Source organism: Lissotriton helveticus, chromosome 1_2 (assembly GCF_964261635.1).
Source record: "Lissotriton helveticus chromosome 1_2, aLisHel1.1, whole genome shotgun sequence".
Classification (NCBI taxonomy): Eukaryota; Metazoa; Chordata; class Amphibia; order Caudata; family Salamandridae; genus Lissotriton; species Lissotriton helveticus.
Window position 1 is genome coordinate 436,221,624 of NC_136058.1, and position 17,787 is coordinate 436,239,410.

General features: G+C 51.6%; 1 protein-coding gene across 2 annotated transcripts in view; it reads right to left on the reverse strand.

The window, feature by feature from the left end:
* The window catches only part of LOC144807661 (uncharacterized), a 378,666-nt gene that overhangs the window by 56,972 nt on the left and 303,907 nt on the right, over positions 1–17,787 (reverse strand). The window lies entirely within an intron of this gene.

Genomic DNA, 17,787 nt, shown 5'->3' on the forward strand with positions numbered 1-17,787 from the left:
GCTGGGTTTTACATTAGAGGGCGCCCCTGCATAAGCAGGGCCCCTATAAATAATAAATGGCGGCGATACAAGGAACTTCATTCTCACCAGATATGTGGAGGTTCTGCTGTGCCCGAACAGGCCGCTTAACTGCAAATTGCAACCTCCGCATCATCCATTTTAAATACTTGCACCAGTTGTACTATACACCGCTGCAAGTGAAGCGCTTTGGTCTGCGGGAGAATGCCTGCTTTGTTCGGTGTGGGCAGGGGGATGCAGAGTTTCTGCATCTTGCATGGCATTGTACAGGAATCTATCAATTCTGGACCAAGGTCACAACTCTGCTTACTAATGTTGTCTCTGAATCCGTGATGTGTACTCCTGATGTCTGTCTGCTGGGCTGGGTAAAGAACCTCAAACCCTGCAACCATAGTTTAGTCGCTGTCTCGACCTTGCTTGCTAAACGGGCGGTGGTACAATGCTGGGGGTCTAAAACTACTGCTACTCTGAAAAAGTGGATCCGGGCTCTACTCTACTGTAAAATACAACTTGAAATATATGCAGAGGAACTGCCCGAGTCTTCACGCCCTAAAGATTTCTGGGCCTAGTTGTTTGTGCATCTCCTGGGCAACCCTGATTTGCAATAGATACTGTATTGGGGCTGGGTGGGTGCACTGCCTCAGTGCCAGAAAGTCTGCACGAGAAACACATTTGGTGTACCTGTGCCAAGTCCAGTTCAAACCAGTTCTGTGAGTCGTTGGCGCAGGCTATGGCACGAAACTGGACAAGGACATGGGAGTATCCTCCCCACTGTCCAGACCCTCTCCTGGGAGGGTCCCCTGAATCTGTCCAATCCTCTCATGTGAGTAACAAAGGGCTTACCTGGCTGTGGGACCCTAGATTCGACATGGACAAGATTCTGAACCAGAAACCAATGAACTTCGACCGTCTGGACACTCTGGACTTTGCTGGACTTCACTGACCCTGACTTTGTCTTCCTCTCCGTCCAAAGCATCGTCTGTGCCCATGCACCATACAGGTTCCGTGTAGGACCCTGTGGAGCATCAAAGACTACGGAAGTATCTCCCTTGGAGTGTAGGAGTCACTCCCATGCACCATACAGGTTCCGTGTAGGACCCTGTGGAGCATCAAAGACTACGGAAGTATCTCCCTTGGAGTGAAGGAGTCACTCCCATGCACCATACAGGTTCCGTGTAGGACCCTGTGGAGCATCAAAGACTACAGAAGTATCTCCCTTGGAGTGAAGAAGTCACTCCCCGGCACCATACAGGTTCAGTGTAGGACCCTGTGGAGCATCAAAGACTACAGAAGTATCTCCCTTGGAGTGAAGGAGTCACTCCCATGCACCATACAGGATCAGTGTAGGACCCTGTGGAGCATCAAAGACTACAGAAGTATCTCCCTTGGAGTGAAGGAGTCACACCCCTGCACCATACAGGTTCAGTGTAGGACCCTGTGGAGCATCAAAGACTACGGAAGTATCTCCCTTGGAGTGAAGGAGTCACTCCCATGCACCATACAGGTTCCGTGTAGGACCCTGTGGAGCATCAAAGACTACGGAAGTATCTCCCTTGGAGTGAAGGAGTCACTCCCCTGCACCATACAGGTTCCTTGTAGGACCCTGTGGAGCATCAAAGACTACGGAAGTATCTCCCTTGGAGTGAAGGAGTCACTCCCATGCACCATACAGGATCAGTGTAGGACGCTGTGGAGCATCAAAGACTACGGAAGTATGTCCCTTGGAGTGAAGGAGTCACTCCCATGCACCATACAGGTTCAGTGTAGGACCCTGTGGAGCATCAAAGACTACGGAAGTATCTCCCTTGGAGTGAAGGAGTCACTCCCATGCACCATACAGGTTCCGTGTAGGACCCTGTGGAGCATCAAAGACTACGGAAGTATCTCCCTTGGAGTGTAGGAGTCACTCCCATGCACCATACAGGTTCCGTGTAGGACCCTGTGGAGCATCAAAGACTTCGGAAGTATCTCCCTTGGAGTGAAGGAGTCACTCCCATGCACCATACAGGTTCAGTGTAGGACCCTGTGGAGCATCAAAGACTACGGAAGTATCTCCCTTGGAGTGAAGGAGTCACTCCCATGCACCATACAGGATCAGTGTAGGACGCTGTGGAGCATCAAAGACTACGGAAGTATGTCCCTTGGAGTGAAGGAGTCACTCCCATGCACCATACAGGTTCCGTGTAGGACCCTGTGGAGCATCAAAGACTACGGAAGTATCTCCCTTGGCGTGTAGGAGTCACTCCCCGGCACCATACAGGTTCCGTGTAGGACCCTGTGGAGCATCAAAGACTACGGAAGTATCTCCCTTGGAGTGAAGGAGTCACTCCCCGGCACCATACAGATTCAGTGTAGGACCCTGTGGAGCATCAAAGACTACGGAAGTATCTCCCTTGGAGTGAAGGAGTCACTCCCCGGCACCATACAGGTTCAGTGTAGGACCCTGTGGAGCATCAAAGAGTCACTCCCATGCACCATACAGGTTCCGTGTAGGACCCTCTGGAGCATCAAAGACTACAGAAGTATCTCCCTTGGAGTGAAGGAGTCACTCCCATGCACCATACAGGTTCAATGTAGGACCCTGTGGAGCATCAAAGACTACGGAAGTATCTCCCTTGGAGTGAAGGAGTCACTCCCATGCACCATACAGGTTCCGTGTAGGACCCTGTGGAGCATCAAAGACTACGGAAGTATCTCCCTTGGAGTGAAGGAGTCACTCCCATGTACCATACAGGTTCAGTGTAGGACCCTGTGGAGCATCAAAGACTACGGAAGTATCTCCCTTGGAGTGAAGGAGTCACTCCCATGCACCATACAGGTTCCGTGTAGGACCCTGTGGAGCATCAAAGACTACGGGAGTATCTCCCTTGGAGTGAAGGAGTCACTCCCCTGCACCATACAGGATCAGTGTAGGACCCTGTGGAGCATCAACGACTACGGAAGTATCTCCCTTGGAGTGAAGGACTCACTCCCATGCACCATACAGGTTCCGTGTAGGACCCTCTGGAGCATCAAAGACTACAGAAGTATCTCCCTTGGAGTGAAGGAGTCACTCCCATGCACCATACAGGTTCAATGTAGGACCCTGTGGAGCATCAAAGACTACGGAAGTATCTCCCTTGGAGTGAAGGAGTCACTCCCATGCACCATACAGGTTCCGTGTAGGACCCTGTGGAGCATCAAAGACTAAGGAAGTATCTCCCTTGGAGTGAAGGAGTCACTCCCATGCACCATACAGGTTCAGTGTAGGACCCTGTGGAGCATCAAAGACTACGGAAGTATCTCCCTTGGAGTGAAGGAGTCACTCCCATGCACCATACAGGTTCCGTGTAGGACCCTGTGGAGCATCAAAGACTACGGGAGTATCTCCCTTGGAGTGAAGGAGTCACTCCCCTGCACCATACAGGATCAGTGTAGGACCCTGTGGAGCATCAACAACTACGGAAGTATCTCCCTTGGAGTGAAGGAGTCACTACCATGCACCATACAGGTTCAGTGTAGGACCCTGTGGAGCATCAAAGACTACGGAAGTATCTCCCTTGGAGTGAAGGAGTCACTCCCATGCACCATACAGGTTCCGTGTAGGACCCTGTGGAGCATCAAAGACTACAGAAGTATCTCCCTTGGAGTGAAGGAGTCACACCCCTGCACCATACAGGTTCAGTGTAGGACCCTGTGGAGCATCAAACACTATGGAAGTATCTCCCTTGGAGTGAAGGAGTCACTCCCATGCACCATACAGGTTCCGTGTAGGACCCTGTGGAGCATCAAAGACTACAGAAGTATCTCCCTTGGAGTGAAGGAGTCACTCCCATGCACCATACAGGTTCCGTGTAGGACCCTGTGGAGCGTCAAAGACTACGGAAGTATCTCCCTTGGAGTGAAGGAGTCACTCCCATGCACCATACAGGTTCCGTGTAGGACCCTGTGGAGCATCAAAGACTACGGAAGTATCTCCCTTGGAGTGAAGGAGTCACTCCCATGCACCATACAGGTTCAGTGTAGGACCCTGTGGAGCATCAAAGACTACAGAAGTATCTCTCTTGGAGTGAAGGAGTCACGCCCATGCACCATACAGGTTCCGTGTAGGACGCTGTGGAGCATCAAAGACTACAGAAGTATCTCCCTTGGAGTGTAGGAGTCACTCCCATGCACCATACAGGATCAGTGTAGGACCCTGTGGAGCATCAAAGACTATGGAAGTATCTCCCTTGGAGTGAAGGAGTCACTCCCCTGCACCATACAGGTTCAGTGTAGGACCCTGTGGAGCATCAAAGACTACGGAAGTATCTCCCTTGGAGTGAAGGAGTCACTCCCATGCACCATACAGGTTCAGTGTAGGACCCTGTGGAGCATCAAAGACTACGGAAGTATCTCCCTTGGAGTGAAGGAGTCACTCCCTTGCACCATACAGGTTCAGTGTAGGACCCTGTGGAGCATCAAAGACTACAGAAGTATCTCCCTTGGAGTGTAGGAGTCACTCCCATGCACCATACAGGTTCCGTGTAGGACCCTGTGGAGCATCAAAGACTACGGAAGTATCTCCCTTGGAGTGAAGGAGTCACTCCCCGGCACCATACAGGTTCAGTGTAGGACCCTGTGGAGCATCAAAGACTACAGAAGTATCTCCCTTGGAGTGTAGGAGTCACTCCCATGCACCATACAGGATCAGTGTAGGACCCTGTGGAGCATCAAAGACTATGGAAGTATCTCCCTTGGAGTGAAGGAGTCACTCCCCTGCACCATACAGGTTCAGTGTAGGACCCTGTGGAGCATCAAAGACTACGGAAGTATCTCCCTTGGAGTGAAGGAGTCACTCCCATGCACCATACAGGTTCAGTGTAGGACCCTGTGGAGCATCAAAGACTACGGAAGTATCTCCCTTGGAGTGAAGGAGTCACTCCCTTGCACCATACAGGTTCAGTGTAGGACCCTGTGGAGCATCAAAGACTACAGAAGTATCTCCCTTGGAGTGTAGGAGTCACTCCCATGCACCATACAGGTTCCGTGTAGGACCCTGTGGAGCATCAAAGACTACGGAAGTATCTCCCTTGGAGTGAAGGAGTCACTCCCCGGCACCATACAGGTTCAGTGTAGGACCCTGTGGAGCATCAAAGACTACGGAAGTATCTCCCTTGGAGTGAAGGAGTCACTCCCCGGCACCATACAGGTTCAGTGTAGGACCCTGTGGAGCATCAAACACTACGGAAGTATCTCCCTTGGAGTGAAGGAGTCACTCCCATGCACCATACAGGTTCCGTGTAGGACCCTGTGGAGCATCAAAGACTACGGAAGTATCTCCCTTGGCGTGTAGGAGTCACTCCCCGGCACCATACAGGTTCCGTGTAGGACCCTGTGGAGCATCAAAGACTACGGAAGTATCTGCCTTGGAGTGAAGGAGTCGCTCCCCGGCACCATACAGATTCAGTGTAGGACCCTGTGGAGCATCAAAGACTACGGAAGTATCTCCCTTGGAGTGGAGGAGTCACTCCCATGCACCATACAGGTTCAGTGTAGGACCCTGTGGAGCATCAAAGACTACAGAAGTATCTCCCTTGGAGTGAAGGAGTCACTCCCATGCACCATACAGGTTCAGTGTAGGACCCTGTGGAGCATCAAAGACTACGGAAGTATCTCCCTTGGAGTGAAGGAGTCACTCCCATGCACCATACAGGTTCCGTGTAGGACCCTGTGGAGCATCAAAGACTACGGAAGTATCTCCCTTGGAGTGAAGGAGTCACTCCCATGCACCATACAGGTTCAGTGTAGGACCCTGTGGAGCATCAAAGACTACAGAAGTATCTCCCTTGGAGTGAAGGAGTCACTCCCATGCACCATACAGGTTCAGTGTAGGACCCTGTGGAGCATCAAAGACTACGGAAGTATCTCCCTTGGAGTGAAGGAGTCACTCCCATGCACCATACAGGATCAGTGTAGGACCCTGTGGAGCATCAAAGACTACAGAAGTATCTCCCTTGGAGTGAAGGAGTCACTTCCCTGCACCATACAGGTTCAGTGTAGGACCCTGTGGAGCATCAAAGACAACGGAAGTATCTCCCTTGGAGTGTAGGAGTCACTCCCATGCACCATACAGGTACCGTGTAGGACCCTGTGGAGCATCAAAGACTACGGAAGTATCTCCCTTGGAGTGAAGGAGTCACTCCCATGCACCATACAGGTTCCCTGTAGGACCCTGTGGAGCATCAAAGACTACGGATGTATCTCCCTTGGAGTGAAGGAGTCACTCCCATGCACCATACAGGTTCCGTGTAGGACCATGTGGAGCATCAAAGACTACGGAAGTATCTCCCTTGGAGTGAAGGAGTCCCTCCCATGCACCATACAGGTTCCGTGTAGGACCCTGTGGAGCATCAAAGACTACGGAAGTATCTCCCTTGGAGTGAAGGAGTCACTCCCTTGCACCATACAGGTTCAGTGTAGGACCCTGTGGAGCATCAAAGACTACAGAAGTATCTCCCTTGGAGTGTAGGAGTCACTCCCATGCACCATACAGGTTCCGTGTAGGACCCTGTGGAGCATCAAAGACTACGGAAGTATCTCCCTTGGAGTGAAGGAGTCACTCCCCGGCACCATACAGGTTCCGCGTAGGACCCTGTGGAGCATCAAAGACTACAGAAGTATCTCCCTTGGAGTGAAGGAGTCACTCCCATGCACCATACAGGTTCCGTGTAGGACCCTGTGGAGCATCAAAGACTACGGAAGTATCTCCCTTGGAGTGTAGGAGTCACTCCCATGCACCATACAGGATCAGTGTAGGACCCTGTGGAGCATCAAAGACTACAGAAGTATCTCCCTTGGAGTGAAGGAGTCACTCCCATGCACCATACAGGTTCCGTGTAGGACCCTGTGGAGCATCAAAGACTACGGAAGTATCTCCCTTGGAGTGAAGGAGTCACTCCCATGCACCATACAGGTTCAGTGTAGGACCCTGTGGAGCATCAAAGACTACGGAAGTATCTCCCTTGGAGTGAAGGAGTCACTCCCATGCACCATACAGGATCCGTGTAGGACCCTGTGGAGCATCAAAGACTACAGAAGTATCTCCCTTGGAGTGAAGGAGTCACTCCCCTGCACCATACAGGGTCCGTGTAGGACCCTGTGGAGCATCAAAGACTACAGAAGTATCTCCCTTGGAGTGAAGGAGTCACTCCCATGCACCATACAGGTTCCGTGTAGGACCCTGTGGAGCATCAAAGACTACGGAAGTATCTCCCTTGGAGTGTAGGAGTCACTCCCATGCACCATACAGGATCAGTGTAGGACCCTGTGGAGCATCAAAGACTACAGAAGTATCTCCCTTGGAGTGAAGGAGTCACTCCCATGCACCATACAGGTTCCGTGAAGGACCCTGTGGAGCATCAAAGACTACGGAAGTATCTCCCTTGGAGTGAAGGAGTCACTCCCATGCACCATACAGGTTCCGTGTAGGACCCTGTGGAGCATCAAAGACTACAGAAGTATCTCCCTTGGCGTGTAGGAGTCACTCCCATGCACCATACAGGATCAGTGTAGGACCCTGTGGAGCATCAAAGACTACGGAAGTATCTCCCTTGGAGTGAAGTAGTCACTCCCATGCACCATACAGGTTCCGTGTAGGACCCTGTGGAGCATCAAAGACTACAGAAGTATCTCCCTTGGAGTGTAGGAGTCACTCCCATGCACCATACAGGATCAGTGTAGGACCCTGTGGAGCATCAAAGACTACGGAAGTATCTCCCATGGAGTGAAGGAGTCACTCCCATGCACCATACAGGATCCGTGTAGGACCCTGTGGAGCATCAAAGACTACAGAATTATCTCCCTTGGAGTGTAGGAGTCACTCCCATGCACCATACAGGTTCCGTGTAGGACCCTGTGGAGCATCAAAGACTACGGAAGTATCTCCCTTGGAGTGAAGGAGTCACTCCCATGCACCATACAGGTTCCGTGTAGGACCCTGTGGAGCATCAAAGACTACAGAAGTATCTCCCTTGGCGTGTAGGAGTCACTCCCATGCACCATACAGGATCAGTGTAGGACCCTGTGGAGCATCAAAGACTACAGAAGTATCTCCCTTGGCGTGTAGGAGTCACTCCCATGCACCATACAGGATCAGTGTAGGACCCTGTGGAGCATCAAAGACTACGGAAGTATCTCCCTTGGAGTGAAGTAGTCACTCCCATGCACCATACAGGTTCCGTGTAGGACCCTGTGGAGCATCAAAGACTACGGAAGTATCTCCCTTGGAGTGTAGGAGTCACTCCCATGCACCATACAGGATCAGTGTAGGACCCTGTGGAGCATCAAAGACTACAGAAGTATCTCCCTTGGAGTGAAGGAGTCACTCCCATGCACCATACAGGTTCCGTGTAGGACCCTGTGGAGCATCAAAGACTACGGAAGTATCTCCCTTGGAGTGAAGGAGTCACTCCCATGCACCATACAGGTTCAGTGTAGGACCCTGTGGAGCATCAAAGACTACGGAAGTATCTCCCTTGGAGTGAAGGAGTCACTCCCATGCACCATACAGGATCCGTGTAGGACCCTGTGGAGCATCAAAGACTACAGAAGTATCTCCCTTGGAGTGAAGGAGTCACTCCCCTGCACCATACAGGGTCCGTGTAGGACCCTGTGGAGCATCAAAGACTACAGAAGTATCTCCCTTGGAGTGAAGGAGTCACTCCCATGCACCATACAGGTTCCGTGTAGGACCCTGTGGAGCATCAAAGACTACGGAAGTATCTCCCTTGGAGTGTAGGAGTCACTCCCATGCACCATACAGGATCAGTGTAGGACCCTGTGGAGCATCAAAGACTACAGAAGTATCTCCCTTGGAGTGAAGGAGTCACTCCCATGCACCATACAGGTTCCGTGAAGGACCCTGTGGAGCATCAAAGACTACGGAAGTATCTCCCTTGGAGTGAAGGAGTCACTCCCATGCACCATACAGGTTCCGTGTAGGACCCTGTGGAGCATCAAAGACTACAGAAGTATCTCCCTTGGCGTGTAGGAGTCACTCCCATGCACCATACAGGATCAGTGTAGGACCCTGTGGAGCATCAAAGACTACGGAAGTATCTCCCTTGGAGTGAAGTAGTCACTCCCATGCACCATACAGGTTCCGTGTAGGACCCTGTGGAGCATCAAAGACTACAGAAGTATCTCCCTTGGAGTGTAGGAGTCACTCCCATGCACCATACAGGATCAGTGTAGGACCCTGTGGAGCATCAAAGACTACGGAAGTATCTCCCATGGAGTGAAGGAGTCACTCCCATGCACCATACAGGATCCGTGTAGGACCCTGTGGAGCATCAAAGACTACAGAATTATCTCCCTTGGAGTGTAGGAGTCACTCCCATGCACCATACAGGTTCCGTGTAGGACCCTGTGGAGCATCAAAGACTACGGAAGTATCTCCCTTGGAGTGAAGGAGTCACTCCCATGCACCATACAGGTTCCGTGTAGGACCCTGTGGAGCATCAAAGACTACAGAAGTATCTCCCTTGGCGTGTAGGAGTCACTCCCATGCACCATACAGGATCAGTGTAGGACCCTGTGGAGCATCAAAGACTACAGAAGTATCTCCCTTGGCGTGTAGGAGTCACTCCCATGCACCATACAGGATCAGTGTAGGACCCTGTGGAGCATCAAAGACTACGGAAGTATCTCCCTTGGAGTGAAGTAGTCACTCCCATGCACCATACAGGTTCCGTGTAGGACCCTGTGGAGCATCAAAGACTACAGAAGTATCTCCCTTGGAGTGTAGGAGTCACTCCCATGCACCATACAGGATCAGTGTAGGACCCTGTGGAGCATCAAAGACTACGGAAGTATCTCCCATGGAGTGAAGGAGTCACTCCCATGCACCATACAGGATCCGTGTAGGACCCTGTGGAGCATCAAAGACTACAGAATTATCTCCCTTGGAGTGTAGGAGTCACTCCCATGCACCATACAGGTTCCGTGTAGGACCCTGTGGAGCATCAAAGACTACGGAAGTATCTCCCTTGGAGTGAAGGAGTCACTCCCACGCACCATACAGGATCAGTGTAGGACCCTGTGGAGCATCAAAGACTACGGAAGTATCTCCCTTGGAGTGAAGGAGTCACTCCCATGCACCATACAGGATCAGTGTAGGACCCTGTGGAGCATCAACGACTACAGAAGTATCTCCCTTGGAGTGAAGGAGTCACTCCCATGCACCATACAGGTTCAGTGTAGGACCCTGTGGAGCATCAAAGACTACGGAAGTATCTCCCTCGGAGTGTAGGAGTCACTCCCATGCACCATACAGGTTCCGTGTAGGACCCTGTGGAGCATCAAAGACTACGGAAGTATCTCCCTTGGCGTGAAGGACTCACTCCCTTGCACCATACAGGTTCAGTGTAGGACCCTGTGGAGCATCAAAGACTACAGAAGTATCTCCCTTGGAGTGTAGGAGTCACTCCCATGCACCATACAGGTTCCGTGTAGGACCCTGTGGAGCATCAAAGACTACGGTAGTATCTCCCTTGGAGTGTAGGAGTCACTCCCATGCACCATACAGGATCAGTGTAGGACCCTGTGGAGCATCAAAGACTACGGAAGTATCTCCCTTGGAGTGAAGGAGTCACTCCCATGCACCATACAGGTTCCGTGTAGGACCCTGTGGAGCATCAAAGACTACGGAAGTATCTCCCTTGGAGTGAAGGAGTCACTCCGATGCACCATACAGGTTCCGTGTAGGACCCTGTGGAGCATCAAAGAGTCACTCCCATGCACCATACAGGTTCCGTGTAGGACCCTGTGGAGCATCAAAGACTTCGGAAGTATCTCCCTTGGAGTGAAGGAGTCACTCCCATGCACCATACAGGTTCAGTGTAGGACCCTGTGGAGCATCAAAGACTACGGAAGTATCTCCCTTGGAGTGAAGGAGTCACTCCCATGCACCATACAGGTTCCGTGTAGGACCCTGTGGAGCATCAAAGACTACGGAAGTATCTCCCTTGGAGTGTAGGAGTCACTCCCATGCACCATACAGGATCAGTGTAGGACCCTGTGGAGCATCAAAGACTACAGAAGTATCTCCCTTGGAGTAAAGGAGTCACTCCCATGCACCATACAGATTCAGTGTAGGACCCTGTGGAGCATCAAAGACTACAGAAGTATCTCCCTTGGAGTGAAGGAGTCACTCCCATGCACCATACAGGTTCCGTGTAGGACCCTGTGGAGCATCAAAGACTATGGAAGTATGTCCCTTGGAGTGAAGGAGTCACTCCCATGCACCATACAGGATCAGTGTAGGACCCTGTGGAGGATCAACGACTACGGAAGTATCTCCCTTGGAGTGAAGGAGTCACTCCCCGGCACCATACAGGTTCAGTGTAGGACCCTGTGGAGCATCAAAGACTACGGAAGTATCTCCCTTGGAGTGAAGGATTCACTCCCCGGCACCATACAGGTTCCGTGTAGGACCCTGTGGTGCATCAAAGACTACGGAAGTATCTCCCTTGGAGTGAAGGAGTCACTCCCGTGCACCATACAGGTTCAGTGTAGGACCCTGTGGAGCATCAAAGACTACGGAAGTATCTCCCTTGGAGTGAAGGAGTCACTCCCCGGCACCATACAGGTTCAGTGTAGGACCCTGTGGAGCATCAAAGACTACGGAAGTATCTCCCTTGGAGTGAAGGAGTCACTCCCCGGCACCATACAGGTTCAGTGTAGGACCCTGTGGAGCATCAAACACTACGGAAGTATCTCCCTTGGAGTGAAGGAGTCACTCCCATGCACCATACAGGTTCCGTGTAGGACCCTGTGGAGCATCAAAGACTACGGAAGTATCTCCCTTGGCGTGTAGGAGTCACTCCCCGGCACCATACAGGTTCCGTGTAGGACCCTGTGGAGCATCAAAGACTACGGAAGTATCTGCCTTGGAGTGAAGGAGTCGCTCCCCGGCACCATACAGATTCAGTGTAGGACCCTGTGGAGCATCAAAGACTACGGAAGTATCTCCCTTGGAGTGGAGGAGTCACTCCCATGCACCATACAGGTTCAGTGTAGGACCCTGTGGAGCATCAAAGACTACAGAAGTATCTCCCTTGGAGTGAAGGAGTCACTCCCATGCACCATACAGGTTCAGTGTAGGACCCTGTGGAGCATCAAAGACTACGGAAGTATCTCCCTTGGAGTGAAGGAGTCACTCCCATGCACCATACAGGTTCCGTGTAGGACCCTGTGGAGCATCAAAGACTACGGAAGTATCTCCCTTGGAGTGAAGGAGTCACTCCCATGCACCATACAGGTTCAGTGTAGGACCCTGTGGAGCATCAAAGACTACAGAAGTATCTCCCTTGGAGTGAAGGAGTCACTCCCATGCACCATACAGGTTCAGTGTAGGACCCTGTGGAGCATCAAAGACTACGGAAGTATCTCCCTTGGAGTGAAGGAGTCACTCCCATGCACCATACAGGATCAGTGTAGGACCCTGTGGAGCATCAAAGACTACAGAAGTATCTCCCTTGGAGTGAAGGAGTCACTTCCCTGCACCATACAGGTTCAGTGTAGGACCCTGTGGAGCATCAAAGACAACGGAAGTATCTCCCTTGGAGTGTAGGAGTCACTCCCATGCACCATACAGGTACCGTGTAGGACCCTGTGGAGCATCAAAGACTACGGAAGTATCTCCCTTGGAGTGAAGGAGTCACTCCCATGCACCATACAGGTTCCCTGTAGGACCCTGTGGAGCATCAAAGACTACGGATGTATCTCCCTTGGAGTGAAGGAGTCACTCCCATGCACCATACAGGTTCCGTGTAGGACCATGTGGAGCATCAAAGACTACGGAAGTATCTCCCTTGGAGTGAAGGAGTCCCTCCCATGCACCATACAGGTTCCGTGTAGGACCCTGTGGAGCATCAAAGACTACGGAAGTATCTCCCTTGGAGTGAAGGAGTCACTCCCTTGCACCATACAGGTTCAGTGTAGGACCCTGTGGAGCATCAAAGACTACAGAAGTATCTCCCTTGGAGTGTAGGAGTCACTCCCATGCACCATACAGGTTCCGTGTAGGACCCTGTGGAGCATCAAAGACTACGGAAGTATCTCCCTTGGAGTGAAGGAGTCACTCCCCGGCACCATACAGGTTCCGCGTAGGACCCTGTGGAGCATCAAAGACTACAGAAGTATCTCCCTTGGAGTGAAGGAGTCACTCCCATGCACCATACAGGTTCCGTGTAGGACCCTGTGGAGCATCAAAGACTACGGAAGTATCTCCCTTGGAGTGTAGGAGTCACTCCCATGCACCATACAGGATCAGTGTAGGACCCTGTGGAGCATCAAAGACTACAGAAGTATCTCCCTTGGAGTGAAGGAGTCACTCCCATGCACCATACAGGTTCCGTGTAGGACCCTGTGGAGCATCAAAGACTACGGAAGTATCTCCCTTGGAGTGAAGGAGTCACTCCCATGCACCATACAGGTTCAGTGTAGGACCCTGTGGAGCATCAAAGACTACGGAAGTATCTCCCTTGGAGTGAAGGAGTCACTCCCATGCACCATACAGGATCCGTGTAGGACCCTGTGGAGCATCAAAGACTACAGAAGTATCTCCCTTGGAGTGAAGGAGTCACTCCCCTGCACCATACAGGGTCCGTGTAGGACCCTGTGGAGCATCAAAGACTACAGAAGTATCTCCCTTGGAGTGAAGGAGTCACTCCCATGCACCATACAGGTTCCGTGTAGGACCCTGTGGAGCATCAAAGACTACGGAAGTATCTCCCTTGGAGTGTAGGAGTCACTCCCATGCACCATACAGGATCAGTGTAGGACCCTGTGGAGCATCAAAGACTACAGAAGTATCTCCCTTGGAGTGAAGGAGTCACTCCCATGCACCATACAGGTTCCGTGAAGGACCCTGTGGAGCATCAAAGACTACGGAAGTATCTCCCTTGGAGTGAAGGAGTCACTCCCATGCACCATACAGGTTCCGTGTAGGACCCTGTGGAGCATCAAAGACTACAGAAGTATCTCCCTTGGCGTGTAGGAGTCACTCCCATGCACCATACAGGATCAGTGTAGGACCCTGTGGAGCATCAAAGACTACGGAAGTATCTCCCTTGGAGTGAAGTAGTCACTCCCATGCACCATACAGGTTCCGTGTAGGACCCTGTGGAGCATCAAAGACTACAGAAGTATCTCCCTTGGAGTGTAGGAGTCACTCCCATGCACCATACAGGATCAGTGTAGGACCCTGTGGAGCATCAAAGACTACGGAAGTATCTCCCATGGAGTGAAGGAGTCACTCCCATGCACCATACAGGATCCGTGTAGGACCCTGTGGAGCATCAAAGACTACAGAATTATCTCCCTTGGAGTGTAGGAGTCACTCCCATGCACCATACAGGTTCCGTGTAGGACCCTGTGGAGCATCAAAGACTACGGAAGTATCTCCCTTGGAGTGAAGGAGTCACTCCCATGCACCATACAGGTTCCGTGTAGGACCCTGTGGAGCATCAAAGACTACAGAAGTATCTCCCTTGGCGTGTAGGAGTCACTCCCATGCACCATACAGGATCAGTGTAGGACCCTGTGGAGCATCAAAGACTACAGAAGTATCTCCCTTGGCGTGTAGGAGTCACTCCCATGCACCATACAGGATCAGTGTAGGACCCTGTGGAGCATCAAAGACTACGGAAGTATCTCCCTTGGAGTGAAGTAGTCACTCCCATGCACCATACAGGTTCCGTGTAGGACCCTGTGGAGCATCAAAGACTACGGAAGTATCTCCCTTGGAGTGTAGGAGTCACTCCCATGCACCATACAGGATCAGTGTAGGACCCTGTGGAGCATCAAAGACTACAGAAGTATCTCCCTTGGAGTGAAGGAGTCACTCCCATGCACCATACAGGTTCCGTGTAGGACCCTGTGGAGCATCAAAGACTACGGAAGTATCTCCCTTGGAGTGAAGGAGTCACTCCCATGCACCATACAGGTTCAGTGTAGGACCCTGTGGAGCATCAAAGACTACGGAAGTATCTCCCTTGGAGTGAAGGAGTCACTCCCATGCACCATACAGGATCCGTGTAGGACCCTGTGGAGCATCAAAGACTACAGAAGTATCTCCCTTGGAGTGAAGGAGTCACTCCCCTGCACCATACAGGGTCCGTGTAGGACCCTGTGGAGCATCAAAGACTACAGAAGTATCTCCCTTGGAGTGAAGGAGTCACTCCCATGCACCATACAGGTTCCGTGTAGGACCCTGTGGAGCATCAAAGACTACGGAAGTATCTCCCTTGGAGTGTAGGAGTCACTCCCATGCACCATACAGGATCAGTGTAGGACCCTGTGGAGCATCAAAGACTACAGAAGTATCTCCCTTGGAGTGAAGGAGTCACTCCCATGCACCATACAGGTTCCGTGAAGGACCCTGTGGAGCATCAAAGACTACGGAAGTATCTCCCTTGGAGTGAAGGAGTCACTCCCATGCACCATACAGGTTCCGTGTAGGACCCTGTGGAGCATCAAAGACTACAGAAGTATCTCCCTTGGCGTGTAGGAGTCACTCCCATGCACCATACAGGATCAGTGTAGGACCCTGTGGAGCATCAAAGACTACGGAAGTATCTCCCTTGGAGTGAAGTAGTCACTCCCATGCACCATACAGGTTCCGTGTAGGACCCTGTGGAGCATCAAAGACTACAGAAGTATCTCCCTTGGAGTGTAGGAGTCACTCCCATGCACCATACAGGATCAGTGTAGGACCCTGTGGAGCATCAAAGACTACGGAAGTATCTCCCATGGAGTGAAGGAGTCACTCCCATGCACCATACAGGATCCGTGTAGGACCCTGTGGAGCATCAAAGACTACAGAATTATCTCCCTTGGAGTGTAGGAGTCACTCCCATGCACCATACAGGTTCCGTGTAGGACCCTGTGGAGCATCAAAGACTACGGAAGTATCTCCCTTGGAGTGAAGGAGTCACTCCCATGCACCATACAGGTTCCGTGTAGGACCCTGTGGAGCATCAAAGACTACAGAAGTATCTCCCTTGGCGTGTAGGAGTCACTCCCATGCACCATACAGGATCAGTGTAGGACCCTGTGGAGCATCAAAGACTACAGAAGTATCTCCCTTGGCGTGTAGGAGTCACTCCCATGCACCATACAGGATCAGTGTAGGACCCTGTGGAGCATCAAAGACTACGGAAGTATCTCCCTTGGAGTGAAGTAGTCACTCCCATGCACCATACAGGTTCCGTGTAGGACCCTGTGGAGCATCAAAGACTACAGAAGTATCTCCCTTGGAGTGTAGGAGTCACTCCCATGCACCATACAGGATCAGTGTAGGACCCTGTGGAGCATCAAAGACTACGGAAGTATCTCCCATGGAGTGAAGGAGTCACTCCCATGCACCATACAGGATCCGTGTAGGACCCTGTGGAGCATCAAAGACTACAGAATTATCTCCCTTGGAGTGTAGGAGTCACTCCCATGCACCATACAGGTTCCGTGTAGGACCCTGTGGAGCATCAAAGACTACGGAAGTATCTCCCTTGGAGTGAAGGAGTCACTCCCACGCACCATACAGGATCAGTGTAGGACCCTGTGGAGCATCAAAGACTACGGAAGTATCTCCCTTGGAGTGAAGGAGTCACTCCCATGCACCATACAGGATCAGTGTAGGACCCTGTGGAGCATCAACGACTACAGAAGTATCTCCCTTGGAGTGAAGGAGTCACTCCCATGCACCATACAGGTTCAGTGTAGGACCCTGTGGAGCATCAAAGACTACGGAAGTATCTCCCTCGGAGTGTAGGAGTCACTCCCATGCACCATACAGGTTCCGTGTAGGACCCTGTGGAGCATCAAAGACTACGGAAGTATCTCCCTTGGCGTGAAGGACTCACTCCCTTGCACCATACAGGTTCAGTGTAGGACCCTGTGGAGCATCAAAGACTACAGAAGTATCTCCCTTGGAGTGTAGGAGTCACTCCCATGCACCATACAGGTTCCGTGTAGGACCCTGTGGAGCATCAAAGACTACGGTAGTATCTCCCTTGGAGTGTAGGAGTCACTCCCATGCACCATACAGGATCAGTGTAGGACCCTGTGGAGCATCAAAGACTACGGAAGTATCTCCCTTGGAGTGAAGGAGTCACTCCCATGCACCATACAGGTTCCGTGTAGGACCCTGTGGAGCATCAAAGACTACGGAAGTATCTCCCTTGGAGTGAAGGAGTCACTCCGATGCACCATACAGGTTCCGTGTAGGACCCTGTGGAGCATCAAAGAGTCACTCCCATGCACCATACAGGTTCCGTGTAGGACCCTGTGGAGCATCAAAGACTTCGGAAGTATCTCCCTTGGAGTGAAGGAGTCACTCCCATGCACCATACAGGTTCAGTGTAGGACCCTGTGGAGCATCAAAGACTACGGAAGTATCTCCCTTGGAGTGAAGGAGTCACTCCCATGCACCATACAGGTTCCGTGTAGGACCCTGTGGAGCATCAAAGACTACGGAAGTATCTCCCTTGGAGTGTAGGAGTCACTCCCATGCACCATACAGGATCAGTGTAGGACCCTGTGGAGCATCAAAGACTACAGAAGTATCTCCCTTGGAGTAAAGGAGTCACTCCCATGCACCATACAGATTCAGTGTAGGACCCTGTGGAGCATCAAAGACTACAGAAGTATCTCCCTTGGAGTGAAGGAGTCACTCCCATGCACCATACAGGTTCCGTGTAGGACCCTGTGGAGCATCAAAGACTATGGAAGTATGTCCCTTGGAGTGAA